We start from the raw sequence: 14394 nt of genomic DNA, 5'->3' as shown, positions 1-14394 counted from the left end.
GGGTTGTTCCTTGGATTGTGTTCTGATTAGCTCAAACAGTTTTCTCGGACGGTTTTTAGCTTGGTCGAGCTGGAGGCTGAAGAAATCTGTTTTTGAGCGTTTTATTTTCCTGAAGTAGGCGTTTCTCTTTTTCTTCAGAGTTTTTAGGTGCAGTGCAGAGGGAGCTGATCTCCAGGTGCGCTCTGCCATTCGCATGGCCCGTCTATCTTCATTGAGACTCCCGTCATACCATGGGTTGGAGATCTTGGTGGAGACTCTTTTCAGTTGCATGGGTGCAGCCTCATTGATTATTGAGGTCATAGCATTGAGATAGTGGTTAGTCAAGAATTGAACGTCCGTAGCGCCGGTAGGGGGAAGTAGGAGATTGCAGCTGTTAGGGGGTAATGAGTTTGCGTTGAGTTTCTTCAGGTCTCTTTTCCAAACTTTGGGCTTGGAGGATTGAACTGGGTTAAATTTAACTTTTGTATTGATGAAGAATGTGACAATATGATGATCTGACCAGTCACAGGGTTGGATTGACTCAAGTTGAATAGAGTCCTCTTTGGAGATGATAAGGTCGAGGATAGAGCCTTTGTCATGGGTCGGACTATTGCATATTTGGGTGAGATCAAGAGCGTTGAGGAAGTTTTTGAGGCTATTTACCACTGTGTCAGTGCGATCATTCCAATGGAGATTGTAGTCGCCAAGGAAAATTTGAGTGTTTTGCCGTCCTGAGTTGGTTGAAATTGTGTCCATGAGTTGTTGGGAGAAGGTGAGATTGTCCCCAGGTGGGTGGTAAATGATGTGTAGTGAGCATACAGGTTTGCTTTCGCTGGTGACATCAAGGCAGAAGTATTCACAGGAGGTAAGAGAGGGGGCGGTGACTTTATTAACTGAAAGGTTGCTTCTGTAAATACATGCGATTCCACCGCCTGTCTTGCTGGACCTGTCAAGTTTAATGATGCAGTAGTTGGGGGGGACTAGGATATTCATGATAGGTGTAGAAGATTCAGTTAACCATGTTTCAGTCAGAATGGCTAGATCAAGTTCCAGAGTGATTATGAGATCAGCGACCCCCGCGGAGTGTCTTTGGGTCGATCTGCAGTTGAGAAGTATGCATTTGAGTCTGGGGGTGCAGAGGGTGGAGGAGGGTTCTAGAGTGAGGGGTACATTTGTGAGGTTGTTGGGGACGGAGCCTCTGTTGTTTTGCGTGGGGTGCCTGAGGGGGTTAGAGAGAATCGTTGGGATGGACAGGTGTGTGGTGGCTAAGTGATTTTGGGGAACCGGGACGTATGTGTGGAGGAGGGTGTGTATGTCGTGGTCTGAAAGCGTATTGGTAGCGCGTCGGGGCGATTGGTGGTATTGCGAGAGGGGATAGAGGTCCAGTGTGGGGAGTGTTGTGTGGTAGGGTGAGTAGGATGTGAGGGGGATATGTTGTTAGGTGGAGAGGTGGTGGTGGGAAGGGGGTGTCTGGGGTGTGTGAGGAGTAACTCTTTGACGGTGTGGAGTTCTTCTTTCACTTGGAGGAGGGTGGACATAATCATGTCCAGCGTGGGGTTGGGTACGGAGTTGGGGAAGGGGTGTGGGTGTTGATAGAGGAGGTGGGATCGGCGTCTGAGGTTGAGGAGTGTGAAGTGTCTGTAGCCGGAGGGTGATAGAGTAGAGTACGTGATAGTGTTAGGAGGTGCTGTGGAGACAAGGTCGTTGGGATTGGAGGCCGGAAGGTGTGGGATCTGAGAGTTGGAGATGTATTCTTTGAAAGTGGGGAACAGGTTGTCAAATAGGTCTAGGTTTCTGTCTGTGGATTGAATTAAGATGGTGCCGTTGTTGTAGATGGTGATGGTTGCTCTAGCTGGGTAGAGTTGGGATGGTGTGGTTGAAAGTGTTACGCCATGGGCAGTTTTCCTAGTGGTCGAGACGGCGAGTAGGGTGAGGAATGCTTTTCTCCATTGTGCTCTGCGAATAGTGTATAGGATGATATCGGTGCTCTTGGCTCCATTGTTAAGAGAGAAGTAGGTGTCTACAAAGGGGGTTTCAGGGTGGGACTTCAAGAAGTTGTGTTTAAACTGTTTTGCGTTTTTTTTGGCGAGCTCGGGAGGGTAATTAATTTTATATGTGTGTTTGCCCGTGGGTTCCATGTTGGAAGTAGGGGGAGAGGTAGGTGAGGGGGGGATGTGTGGGTATGTGTAGGAAAAGAGCTATGGTGAGTGCGAGGAAGGTGTGGGTGGAAAAATTAGGAAGTGGGTATGGATGAGTAGAGATTTAGACTAGCCTAAGATGGCCGCTTCTTTAGGCATGATAAAGTGATGAGGATTGACTAGTCTAAGATGGCCGCCAAGTTAGAGGTATAGAAGTCCTTTGGTTGTTGTTATGTAATGAGATCAGGGATGTGGGCCAGTTTCATAAGCTCAAAAGGGGCAGGTCAAGGATGTCCTGTTTCTATCTTACTGGGTGGGTAGAGGGGAGTCTTATGTCTATTTTGGCGAGCCAGGGGGTAGGCAGTGTTTTTAAATTAGCTTTGTGAGGGTCTGGCGATTTGTTGTTGCAGGTTTATGACCCCAGCCATTTTGGGCAGTAGAACTGGTTTTTAGAGGGTTTCAGGGAAATGGAGGCAAGTAAAAGCTACAAATTTTATGGCCCCAGCCATTTTGGGCAGAAGGGTCTCAGAAATAAAATTGTGTACATCAGATTAAAAAGTGATGCAAATTAAATATGCAAAACGGAGCAGGAAGCACGATACCTTGCCATTGTCCTGGGGGCGTTTTTTGTGTGAGGCGATTGCTCTGCCGGCTTCATCCTGTCCCTTTTGCTCACGTTGTCGGCGTGTAAATTCCTTCCTTTTTCAGTTGTAGACACCATTAAAACCTTAAAACATGATAGCCGATGGACGTGCTATCAGCATTTTTTTGTGCTGTTTCAGTTCATTTCCTGCGGGGGCGGAGCCCACAGCCCAACCGCCACTGTCCAGGGGCTCCGTCGTTGTCTGGGGGGGTCCGGCGATCCACCGCCACAGCACCCGTTAGGCAGGCTCAGCGCCTCCTCCTTCTGCTGCTTTGGGCGTCTGTCGCTGAGATCAGGGTCGAAGTCCTACCGCCGCGGCCGTGTAAAACTAGGGGCTTGGCACTCCAGTACCAGGGAGCCCGGGGTCACGTCCATTGGGGTTAGGGATCAGCTTGCGGGTCATCCACGGCCTCCACACCTCCTTAACAACAGGGAGGCTCCCAGGGCTTACTGATCTCCCATCTGCAGACTCCGCAGGGGGGTCTTGCGATTTTGTTTTGCGGGTCGTCGGGGGCCGCCCAGAGCGTCCAAGCCTCTGCCCTCTTCGATCTGAGCAGTGCTCCCTATGCCCGGAGCGCGATCCGACGTCCCATGACCTCCAAGAGCAATCCAGTGAGTGGAGTGGTGGTCCGATTCGCTCTCAGCCAGTGGCCTTTCACACCCAGTTTCAGTTTCTGCATAACAGAACTGCGTGGCTAACCGTGTCGAATGTGGCCGACATGTCCAATAGCACTAGCACGGATGAGTTACCATTGTCGGCTCGCATTCGCAGTGTGTCCAGCATGGTTGCCAGCGCAGTTTCTGTCCCATGACCTTGGCGAAACCCAAACTGATCCCTGTCTAGTAAATGGTTATCTTCAAGATAACTTGACAAAGACTTACTAACAGCCTTTTCCAGAATTTTTATGGGGTAGGGTAGAAGAGATATAGGCCTAAAGTGAGCTGGATTTGTTGGATCCAGAGAGGGTTTCTTGAGTAAGGGAGTTACCACTGCCTGCCTCCAGGCCTCCGGCACTACTCCTTCCTCCAGGGACTGGCAGCAGATCAATCACATACAGGGAATCTCTCTGGTCCATACTCCTTCCAGATCTTATGAGGAAGGGGGTCTAAGGGGGAGCCAGAGGACACATTGAGAGCGAGGCTGTTAAAAAGCTCTTCAGTAAGAGGTTGAAATTTCTCAATGGATGATATTACCCGTGGTTCCTCCTCAGCAGTCTGGAGTAATGCGTCCTGACTGTTGGCCTTACCCCGAACCAGCCCCCTGACAATTTTGGCAATCTTTTCTTCAAAGAAGATGGCGATTTCATCGCAACGTTTTTTGTGTTGCGACCACCCTATTGCTCGTACAGGCCGGGTTGGAAAGGTCTCTTATGATGTTAAAGAGAGTTTTTGTGCTATTCGGTGATTGAAGTATGGAGGTGGCATAGAAAAGCGCTTTTGATTTGGCAATGGCCCCTTTATATTTAGCCTGTACTAGCTTCAGCAATCTCTTATCTGAATCTAGATAGAGTCTTCGCCACTTCCTTTCTGATTGTCTACACTGATTTTATAATAATTTCAGCTCCTCACTAAACTAGGGGGCTGAAGGTTTCCTTCTGTTCTTTATCTTTTTCAAGGGGACAAGTCTATCAAGGGTATCAATATTATGATTACAATAAGTATGATAGTTCTGGCCCAACGTTTCAATTGGATCAAAGAGTGTTAGGTTGGTAAAGATTGGATCTGCTTTATCTTTTGGTAATTTAGACCAGTCCCTTCCCTTTCGGTAGGTAGCTGGGCGGGGGGTTTTATTCACATGGGTAGATATAGTGATCTTAAAGTGAATCAGGGAATGGTCAGTCCAGCATTGGGGTAGTATGCCGATCACCTCTGTCTCAGTCTGGTTTGCGAACACAAGGTCCAACACATGTCCTCCTGAGTGGGTTGGTTCCAGTATCAGCTGATCGAGACCACAGTTCTCACATATGTGTTGTAGGTCCTTCAGGTGACTCCCTAGGGTCCCATTGGTTAAAGTCTCCAAGAAGCAGCAGTCTAGAATGGGTCAGGGCAAGAGCGGCGATAGTATCAAACAGTACCTGGTACTGAGTATCTAGACCTGGAGGCCTATAACAGATCATACCTGTTAGGGCCCTTCCCTTAGTTTCTTGCAGGGTAAAGCCCAGCAATTCTATCCCTACGACCTCATCAATCTGAAGGGGGGCAAAGTTCCACCTCTCCTTGAATATGACCCCCCCCCCCCCACACCTCTTCCCAGGGCCCTGGGTTTATGAAACATCTTATAGCCTCCAGGGCAGGCAAAGCCCAGCTCAACAGAGGAATCAGGACTGGTCCAGGTATCTGTTATAAAGAGAACATCCAGGTCCATATCTTCCAGCAGGCCCAACACCTCCTGATGGTGTTTAACCAGGGATCTACTGTTGATCAGGCCACACATTAAGATAGCAGAGGTCTGTGACAGATCTTTTTGAGGCCCACCCCTTACCTTCTTCCCTATACTCAATAAGTCCTCCTTAGAGTATTGTAATCTGGCAATTCCCAAACCGACAGCATTCTTGGCACTAGGCGCGACCAGCGCGCGGACGGGCGCAGACGGGCTTGTCTCTGGTGAGTCTCCGGCGTGCCGCTGCGCGTCTGCATTGCCTTGCTCAAATAGGAAGGCAGTTGCATGCAAGGCAAACACTAGAGCGCTAACCAAGATGGCGCAGGGGTGAAGGTGTATTCCCTGAATCCCGCTAAAGCAGCGGAGTGGATTGACAAGTAAAATATTTTAACGTGCGGGTAAGAGGTCAGTGTATTGTATTCTCCAGCAGCTAAAAAAAAGTTTTAAAAAGTTGTATTAACAATTTCAGTGTCCCGCAATTTCCCTCGGTTTTTAGTCAGTACCCTATAACTTGTAACAGCAGCAGTACTTTTAAAAACAAAATACCAGAATGCGAGTAGATTTTGGTAGGGCTCATGCGAACACTATCAGCACACATCGCTTTCAGCCAGAGACTGTGTTTTCTAAGAACAGGACTTCATCATATTAGGGTTTTCCTTTACAATTGCAGAGACACCAAACATGAACTGATTACCTGTTCCCATTAGGAAATTACACTTATAAACTGTAATGAGGTAACTCCAATATTATCCTATTGGAGTGGTAAGAGTTTTTCACTACCAAGACATGTAAAATATAAAAGTACAAGTCCTATTTTCTTTAAATATGGTGCACCGTTTCATCTGGGCTATCCAAGGCCTACCCTAGGGGTGACTCACATGTACTGAAAAGGAAGGACTGGGCCAGGGACAAGGTTTACTGTGCCAGGTCAAACTGGCAGTTCAAAACTGCATGCACACAGGCTGATGCAACTTAAGAGGGCGGCACAATCAGTGCTGCAGGCCCACTAGTAGCATTTAATTTATAGACCCTGGGCAAAGTTAGTGCCACTTTACTAGGGACTTAAAAGTAAATGAAATATGCCAGTTTGGGATAGCCAATCTAACATGTTTAAGTAGAGAGCACAAGTACTTTAGCATATTCTGGCAGTGCTAAGGTGTGCAGAGTCCTAAGGCCCTTCAAAGCGAAGTCAGTAAAATCAGGATGTCTGAAGGCAAAAATTGAGGGGGAAAACCACACCAAGGATATCAGGTCTAACACACATATTAAATATAACCACATTGTAGAAATATATACGGGATTAAGCACCTCGTGCCACTCATTATAATGTATTGCAAACCACAGATGCCCCGTGAGAATATAGGGGAAAGAGGCCACAGGCAGAGTTCCATTATAAGGTTACTGAACTCCGAGAAGACTTGCAATATCTTTATAATGAATGGTAAGGGGTACTTTATACTTTATTCCTTATAATACAACGTCACACCATCACCTTTATCAAACGCCGCCTAGAACTTTTTCATATGAAAGAGATGTTTGTAAACCTGAAGGTTGAAAATAGAAGCTCTATTGCAAAATTAAACCCATGAAAGAGAATTAGTAATTTGTGCAATAGACACTAAATATGTGAATACAAGTCAGATTAAAAAAAAAAAACTGTAGTTCAGAAAATGTAGAAACATGCAGAGAGATTGTATCTTTCCTACAATTACTTAAAGTGCACGTTGCAATAAATATCTCTTTTATGATGTCATAAATATCTTTTTTTTCTCATCAGTGTTCCTCTAGACAAGCCAAGCAGAAGAAGGAAAACCCAGGTTTTTTTCATGTTTTAAACTGCAGCTTTAATTAAGCTCCATGGCATGCTTTCCCCCTTGCTGCTGGTTCTGGAAGCAGGCACGGTCACTTCAGAACTCAACTATAATAACTTATCCCAGTTGAGCAGCTAAGTCATATTACAGGTGACCACAGATGTCACAAGTCGCTTGTAATAAGTAGGCCACTGTTACAGAAAGTCCACTGGCTTCTCATTTTGTAATGCTGCCAATGTAGAGTTTTAGCTCTTGTGTACAAAATACTACAGAGAAAACCCCCAGAATATCGAATACATTAATACAGTGGTTCTTAACCTTTTGACTTCTGTGAACACCCACTGAATCATTACAGGAATCTAGGGACCCCACTGAGTCACTATTGGAAGCTATTTCTATTACTTGAACTTGAAAACAATAACAAAAATACAAAAACAATTGTATACCAAACAAATGCTCAAATATTTTGTTTAATTCGCAATCAAATCAATAAAAAGGTTTTCACATTTTCAATTTTGTTTCTTTATTTGTATAACAAAAACACTACGGTGGAGTAGGACCCAGGGGAATATTTAAAGACCAAGCTCTGGAGACAGTCCCCAATACAGAGCAAATACAAAGTAGTACCAGAGGGTCTAAAGAGGGAAGAGTTTACAAAGGGCAGGGGACAGACCAAACACAGAACAACCCTAAAACTGACTAGACAGAGATGTATGTATGCAATGACATCACTATTGATGGTGAAAAATACCCATCAGTCACCACTCGGATCCGCCCTTCATCATTTGGGAATTGTCCAGACCATCCATGTGAGTATGTATTAACACAGACGTCAGGAGACCAGATGGTTAATCGGTCTCCTCCGCTGTACCACCAAAGGTATGGTCTACCACTCGTTGAAACTAGTAAGTGGTAAGATGTAGTATGACTAGGGAGTGCAGTGCAATGAACGTGAAAAAGTGAACAAAAAATGTGTTATAAAATTGGATAAGGGAGCATAGAACAGACTTTATTCAGATGATGCTCGCCTAACCAAGATTAAAATTTTTTGTTAAAGACAGTTTGAAAAATTGGCTGTCTACAGGTGGAACTGGGTCGACATGTTTCAGCAATATGTGGACATGATCATCCTTGCTTTCTTCAGGACCATGTAACAAAATAAATGCTACTGCAAATTTGTGAAGTAAATAAAAATTGACAACTAAGAAACAGTGTAAAACAGACAAGTACAAATGTCACCTGCAGTTTTGAAGTGCAAAGTCTTGTCTTAAGCTTACAGCTAGTGTTGTTCACTGAAAAGTCGAAAGAGAAAAAGGGGTTGAGTGTCAGGCTGAATATCTACACATATAAACTCACACCAAGACTGTCTGGCACTAGTATGGGGAGCGTTTACGCCCCCAGTCTAGCGAATCTATATGTTCACTCTTTCGAGCAACTACACATCTTTAATGATCTCAACCCCTACATCGATAATTTAAAAACCTGGAAAAGGTATATCGATGACGTCTTGGTGACATGGAGAGGCACTAAGGAAAGATGTCTTGAGTTTCTGGAATGGCTGTACACCAGGAATTCCTTCTTGAAATTTACCATCGAGATAGGAGGTCATGAACTTGCCTTTCTTGATCTATTGATTCTGGCTAAACCGGATGGTCTGCAATCTGAATTAATATAGAAAACCCACCTCAAGGAATTCACTTTTGTTGTTTGACAGCCACCACCCCAGATCGTTGAAGGAAAATCTTCCTTTTGGACAATTTTTGCGTGTCCAAAGGAATTGCTCTACAACTGCAGCCTATAAGAAACATTCCAGCATTCTTTGTAACCAGTTGGTTGCACGCAAGTATCCACCCAAGCTGGTACGATAATCCATGAAACGGGCCATGAATACCAACCGTTCAGCCCTGTTGGAACCCACGACACCGAAAGCACCTTTGGAACGACTAACCTTTGTGCATACGTTTGGTACTCTATCTAATAGTATCCAGATATTGGTAAAGAAGCATTGGCCAATTCTGAATTCAGGACGTTTGACCCTGCAACATCCGTTGTTCTCATTCAAAAGAGGTTCCAACTTAAAGGATAGATTGGTACATACGAGACCCCTTGAGGAGCAACCGAGGGCCACTGGGTCATTATGGAGTCTCCCTCCAGTCACAGGACACCATCCCTGTGGCACATGTCAAGCTTGCCCACAAACCAAAAAAACAACAGAGGTAGACATAGGAACATCAAGACCTTGGAAGCAAGTGAAATTCACCAATTGTAACAGCGATCGTCTAGTCTACCTCATTACATGTCCATGTGGGTTCAAGTATGTAGGGATGACCACACGTAAAATCCGCATTAGGATATCAGAACATAAAAGCACGATCCGCTGTGCAAGACAGGCAACAAAACTCACTACACACTTCCTAGAGGCAAAGCATTTGTCCACTGATTTTCAATGGACTGTGTTGGAGCAACCCTTCATTCCATCACACACTGCGGATGTAGCGAAATACCTCTTAGTCAAGGAACAAAAATGGGTCCTGAGGCTCAATACTCACCGCAACGGGCTCAATGACGAGATTCCATGGTCCACTCTGTAACTAGACCACAAACTGTAATAATATTGTTTGGAGCAGCCCTTTTGTTGGCATCATCTTAATATGGTATTGAGACTTTTTGTGATACAACTTTCTGTGCTGGTATAGAAGTGTCCTAAACAGTGTGTATACGTCATTTCTTCTTTCGAGCACATTCCAATAAAGTTGCCACACTTCAACCCATAATGACATGAACTTGTCCCGTGCCTGTTATCCTACTGTTGAAAAAAATTACGCTTTTGTCATGATCCTAAAAACGTTGTGAGGACACCTGCACAATGCTAGACAACCCATTAGGGTTGGACTTTCACCTCTGGTGTGCGTTCCGTGCGCACGCCCTATTTATAAACAGTCGTCACTTCAACAAAGCTGTACTATCAGTGATTAGCGCTGTTAATTTCAGTGACGAAAAAGGATCTTCTCGTGTCTTAAAAACGTTGGGAGGGCATTGACTACCGGCACACTGTCAGATATGATTGATTCCTTCCCATTCCGTTCGTCCGTGGTGTTTACAGAGAATTGTAACCTTAGCAACGCCGATCCACCAATGGCAAGCGCTATAACTTCTCCAGCCAGCAAGCGGCCAATTGCATTTACGGAGGGAAGACACCAAGTGTGCTCCCAACCAATCGGATCACTCAATATAACCTGACACACTCCTGCCGTTCGGTGCCTCCCCAGTCGGTTCAGATGCCGGCTTAGGAGTACCGACGGTCAGGTAAGAGTGCTCCCACTCCCCTCCGCAGCGACAAACACACAATTTTGTAATGTGGCGTTTCATTCTCTAGCGCGCATCCCGCCAGTGACTTATAAGCATTTTTCTCATATGGCAGACTCTGGTTATCTTTGGAAATGCTTTTGCGATGTTCACTAGATTGAAAGGGGTTTATTAACAATTTGACATATCCCGTTGTCTTTGAATCCTCTCCATACCCTAGTCTATGGAAGGGTGATTGTATGAAGGTCTTTGCACACTTTGACAAACACGTCGTCTTTTTTCACATGTTCTATAGAGCGGTGCTTCACTCTGTTCCTGAGCCACTGCCAGGTGGGGTGAGGTCTTTACATCTTACAGACTATGGTAAGATGTTATTCCTATACTTATTTGACATGTAAAGTGTATATCCAAATATTGGACATCTGATTACACTATTTATATAAGTGTTTTATCAGCACTACCTAGTCTGACACTGTCTAAGGTCTATACTGATTGGACCTAGTCTTGGTGTGAGTTTATATGTGTAGATATTCAGCCGGACACTCAACCCCTTTTTCTCTTTCGACTTTTCAGTGAACAACACTAGCTGTAAGCTTAAGACAAGACTTTGCACTTCAAAACTGCAGGTGACATTTGTACTTGTCTGTTTTACACTGTTTCTTAGTTGTCACTTTTTATTTACTTCACAAATTTGCAGTAGCATTTATTTTGTTACATGGTCCTGAAGAAAGCAAGGACGATCATGTCCACATATTGCTGAAACATGTCGACCCAGTTCCACCTGTAGACAGCCAATTTTTCAAACTGTCTTTAACAAAACATTTTAATCTTGGTTAGGCGAGCATCATCTGAATAAAGTCTGTTCTATGCTCCCTTATCCAATTTTATAACACATTTTTGTTCACTTTTTCACGTTCATTGCACTGCACTCCCTAGTCATACCACATCTTACCACTTACTAGTTTCAACGAGTGGTAGACCATACCTTTGGTGGTACAGCGGAGGAGACCGATTAACCATGTGGTCTCCTGACGTCTGTGTTAATACATACTCACATGGATGGTCTGGACAAATCCCAAATGATGAAGGGCGGATCCGAGTGGTGACTGATGGGTATTTTTTACCATCAATAGTGATGTCATTGCATACATACATCTCTGTCTAGTCAGTGTTAGGGTTGTTCTGTGTTTGGTCTGTCCCCTGCCCTTTGTAAACTCTTCCCTCTTTAGACCCTCTGGTACTTCTTTGTATTTGCTGTTTATTTGTATATACTTTATGAATTCTCATGTATTAATTTTAATGTTATTTGATTTTGTGACACAGTTATGGAATCCTGAGTAGGCTTCGTGGACCCCCAGGGGTCTTCGGACCACAGGTTAAGAACCACTGCATTAATCAATCAGTTTATTCCATCAAGAACTCTAAGCTCACAGGAAAGGAAGCAAGTTCATCAGCTTTGAATTGGACTTAAGTCATTGCTGTTTATAGAAGAATTACTTATACTCTGACCTTTTCTTCTTCCCCTGGATAGTATATTCAGGGGAATCACATACTCCCTAAAATACAACCTCATCTTCATAACTTCAGATTCAGCAGGAGGGAATGTTCATAGGCTAGTCTCAAACCGGCCTAAACACTAAGATTTCAGTTTGCTAATTCCTGTCCTGGCATAATTGTTCATGAAAACGGTGTTCCTAACAGGAAGGTTTAAACAACTGCTTAAATAAATCTAAAAAAGGTAATAACCCTATTTAAGGACACAATACCCTAACCAAAATATAAAACTTTGTACCCGAAATTTCAAAGGAGGTCCTCTTCGACAAAAAGGTCTAGCAGCCCATAGCCTAAATCAACCAAAAACGTACACAATGGAAGCTCAGCTCACTAATACAAACAAGTGCATGATAGAACAGCTTAGCACAAACAGGTGAAATAAATATTAGCAATAACAAAGGCAGTAAAAGGCAGAAGAAAAAAAATACATGAAATTAGATTTTTAAAAAATCACAAGCGCTCTGCCCTAGTTTTCTTTCATGCTAAAGCCTTCGGTGACTGCACTGATACAGTTTCTATAACTACCACAGCTTCTGATGTCTTTGAACGGTTCGCACCTTTTATGCAACAGAGACCCACTTTAAGGCAATGTATTTCCAAAAACAATCTTTATTACTGCAAGAAGAGTTCATTCTACAGTAACATCTTACCCTACATGAGCACAGATTTCATGACATTGCCCACAGATCCCTATACCCCGCAAATGTTCATGGGGTCTGTGAATGTGCTAAAAACTATTACTGCAACTTTGATACACAAGTACCTGGACAGAAGAAATTATGCTGTAACTTCAGGGGGCACAGATGTAATCATACTACTTCTCTGCTATTAACAGAAAAAGAGATTACTAACATATTCTAACACAGAAGCACAGACAATAGAAACCCCCAAGACCAGGTCTTAAGGCATTAAAGCAAGTAAGAGATAAAGAGGGATAGGCAAACATGACTGAGAAACATCAATGAACTAAATTTCAAATGAAGCTTTATTAAGAAGTCACACTTCACTGTGTCCCAGAGAAGAAATACAGAAAACAGCTGACTAGCAGGTAACTCAGTAGATTAGTTATGTGCTTCTAGAATGTAAAAGAAGAAATTCTCTTGGACATATATACCTATTGTTGAATATTTATTCATTCAAATTCAAACCAAATATACATCACTATATAATGCAAGTAAAAACATCCATCTAACTGAGGACACAAATCTGAACCCAAAAAAGCAACCACATAGTACACAAATATAAAAAAATTAAATATATGACACAATCAGAATTTATTTAAAAACAATATTAGAAAAGTTATACAAAATTGACAGTAATAATTAACATTAAAAATACATAAATATACACAAGGAAAATGTTTAAAAAATCATTATGAGAGACAAAAACATCTATGTGAAACACTTAAATTCATCAAAGAAAGGTTATTACCAACAGAAATCAAATACATAAACACCATCAGTCTATTCATTCGTGTTTGCATTAGACATGAGGCTGTTCCTGGATATAACCAGTCGGTGACTTTAAGCCTTAGTTAGTTCGATAAGCGCATATAAATCTGTGAGTCAAACGTCCATCGGTAGTTCAAAAAGATGTTACTTTAATGATATCCGTTGTATATTTCCCAAAACAAAGTCACAGGTTTCACGCCTTGGAATACGGTGAAAACAGAGGACTGCGTGTTGTTGAGTCGTCTACCCGGCGTCTCGTGTTTAGAGTTAAAATGTTCATTTTAACTCTAAACACGAGACGCCGGGTAGACGACTCAACGACACGGGGTCATCTGTTTTTCACTGTATTCCAAGGCATGAAACCCGTGGCTTTGCGTTGGGAATTATACAATGGATATCATTAAAGTAACGCCGTTTTGAACTACCCCTCGATATTTGACTCACAGATTTATATGCGCTTATCGAACTAACTAAGGCTTAAAGTCACCAATATGGTGTAGACACAGTTGAATCTATACAGACCATATATAGTTTTTTATCTTTGTGTACTATGTGGTTTCCTTTTTGGGTTCAGATTTGCGTCCTCAGATAGATGGATCTTTTTACTCACATGATATAGTGATGTATATTTGGTTTGAACTTGAATGAATGAATATTCAACAATAGGTATGTATGTTCAAGATAATTTCTTCTTTTACATTTACCAGTGGTACCCTGTCTCTTGGTTAGTGGGGTCACTCCCTTTTTTATTTATATTTCTATGCTTCTAGACGCTTACATTGCTAGGGCAGAGAGCCTGCCACATATCAGGCGATCCCAAAAAGTTACTCTCTCTGCCCTAGATGCACCACCCTTTAACACAATATCAAGTAGGCCTCTGAATATCTGAACACATACAGTACTGATGGTAAAAATGAAGTGGTGATCTACAACTTTGAATGCAGAACCTACGTCTAAAATGCTCTGGCCTGCTGATATAGAGTTTGAAAGTCCCACTGAGTCTTAAATTCTTCAAAGACTTGAAGTGAGGACCATTAAACTGGCTAATATTAAAACCAGCTGTTTACAGCACTTAGCAAAGGCAACACTGTGGTATGCTGCACAATATGGAAACGTGATGGAGCATATATTA

General features: G+C 43.2%; 1 protein-coding gene across 1 annotated transcript in view; it reads right to left on the bottom strand.

Moving 5' to 3' along the window:
- The window catches only part of DENND6B (DENN domain containing 6B), a 324585-nt gene that overhangs the window by 73527 nt on the left and 236664 nt on the right, over positions 1-14394 (bottom strand). The gene's annotated exons all lie outside the window — the stretch shown is intronic.

This window comes from Lissotriton vulgaris, chromosome 1_1, assembly GCF_964263255.1.
Source record: "Lissotriton vulgaris chromosome 1_1, aLisVul1.2, whole genome shotgun sequence".
NCBI lineage: Eukaryota > Metazoa > Chordata > Amphibia > Caudata > Salamandridae > Lissotriton > Lissotriton vulgaris.
This window is presented reverse-complemented; position numbering and strand designations above follow the sequence as displayed.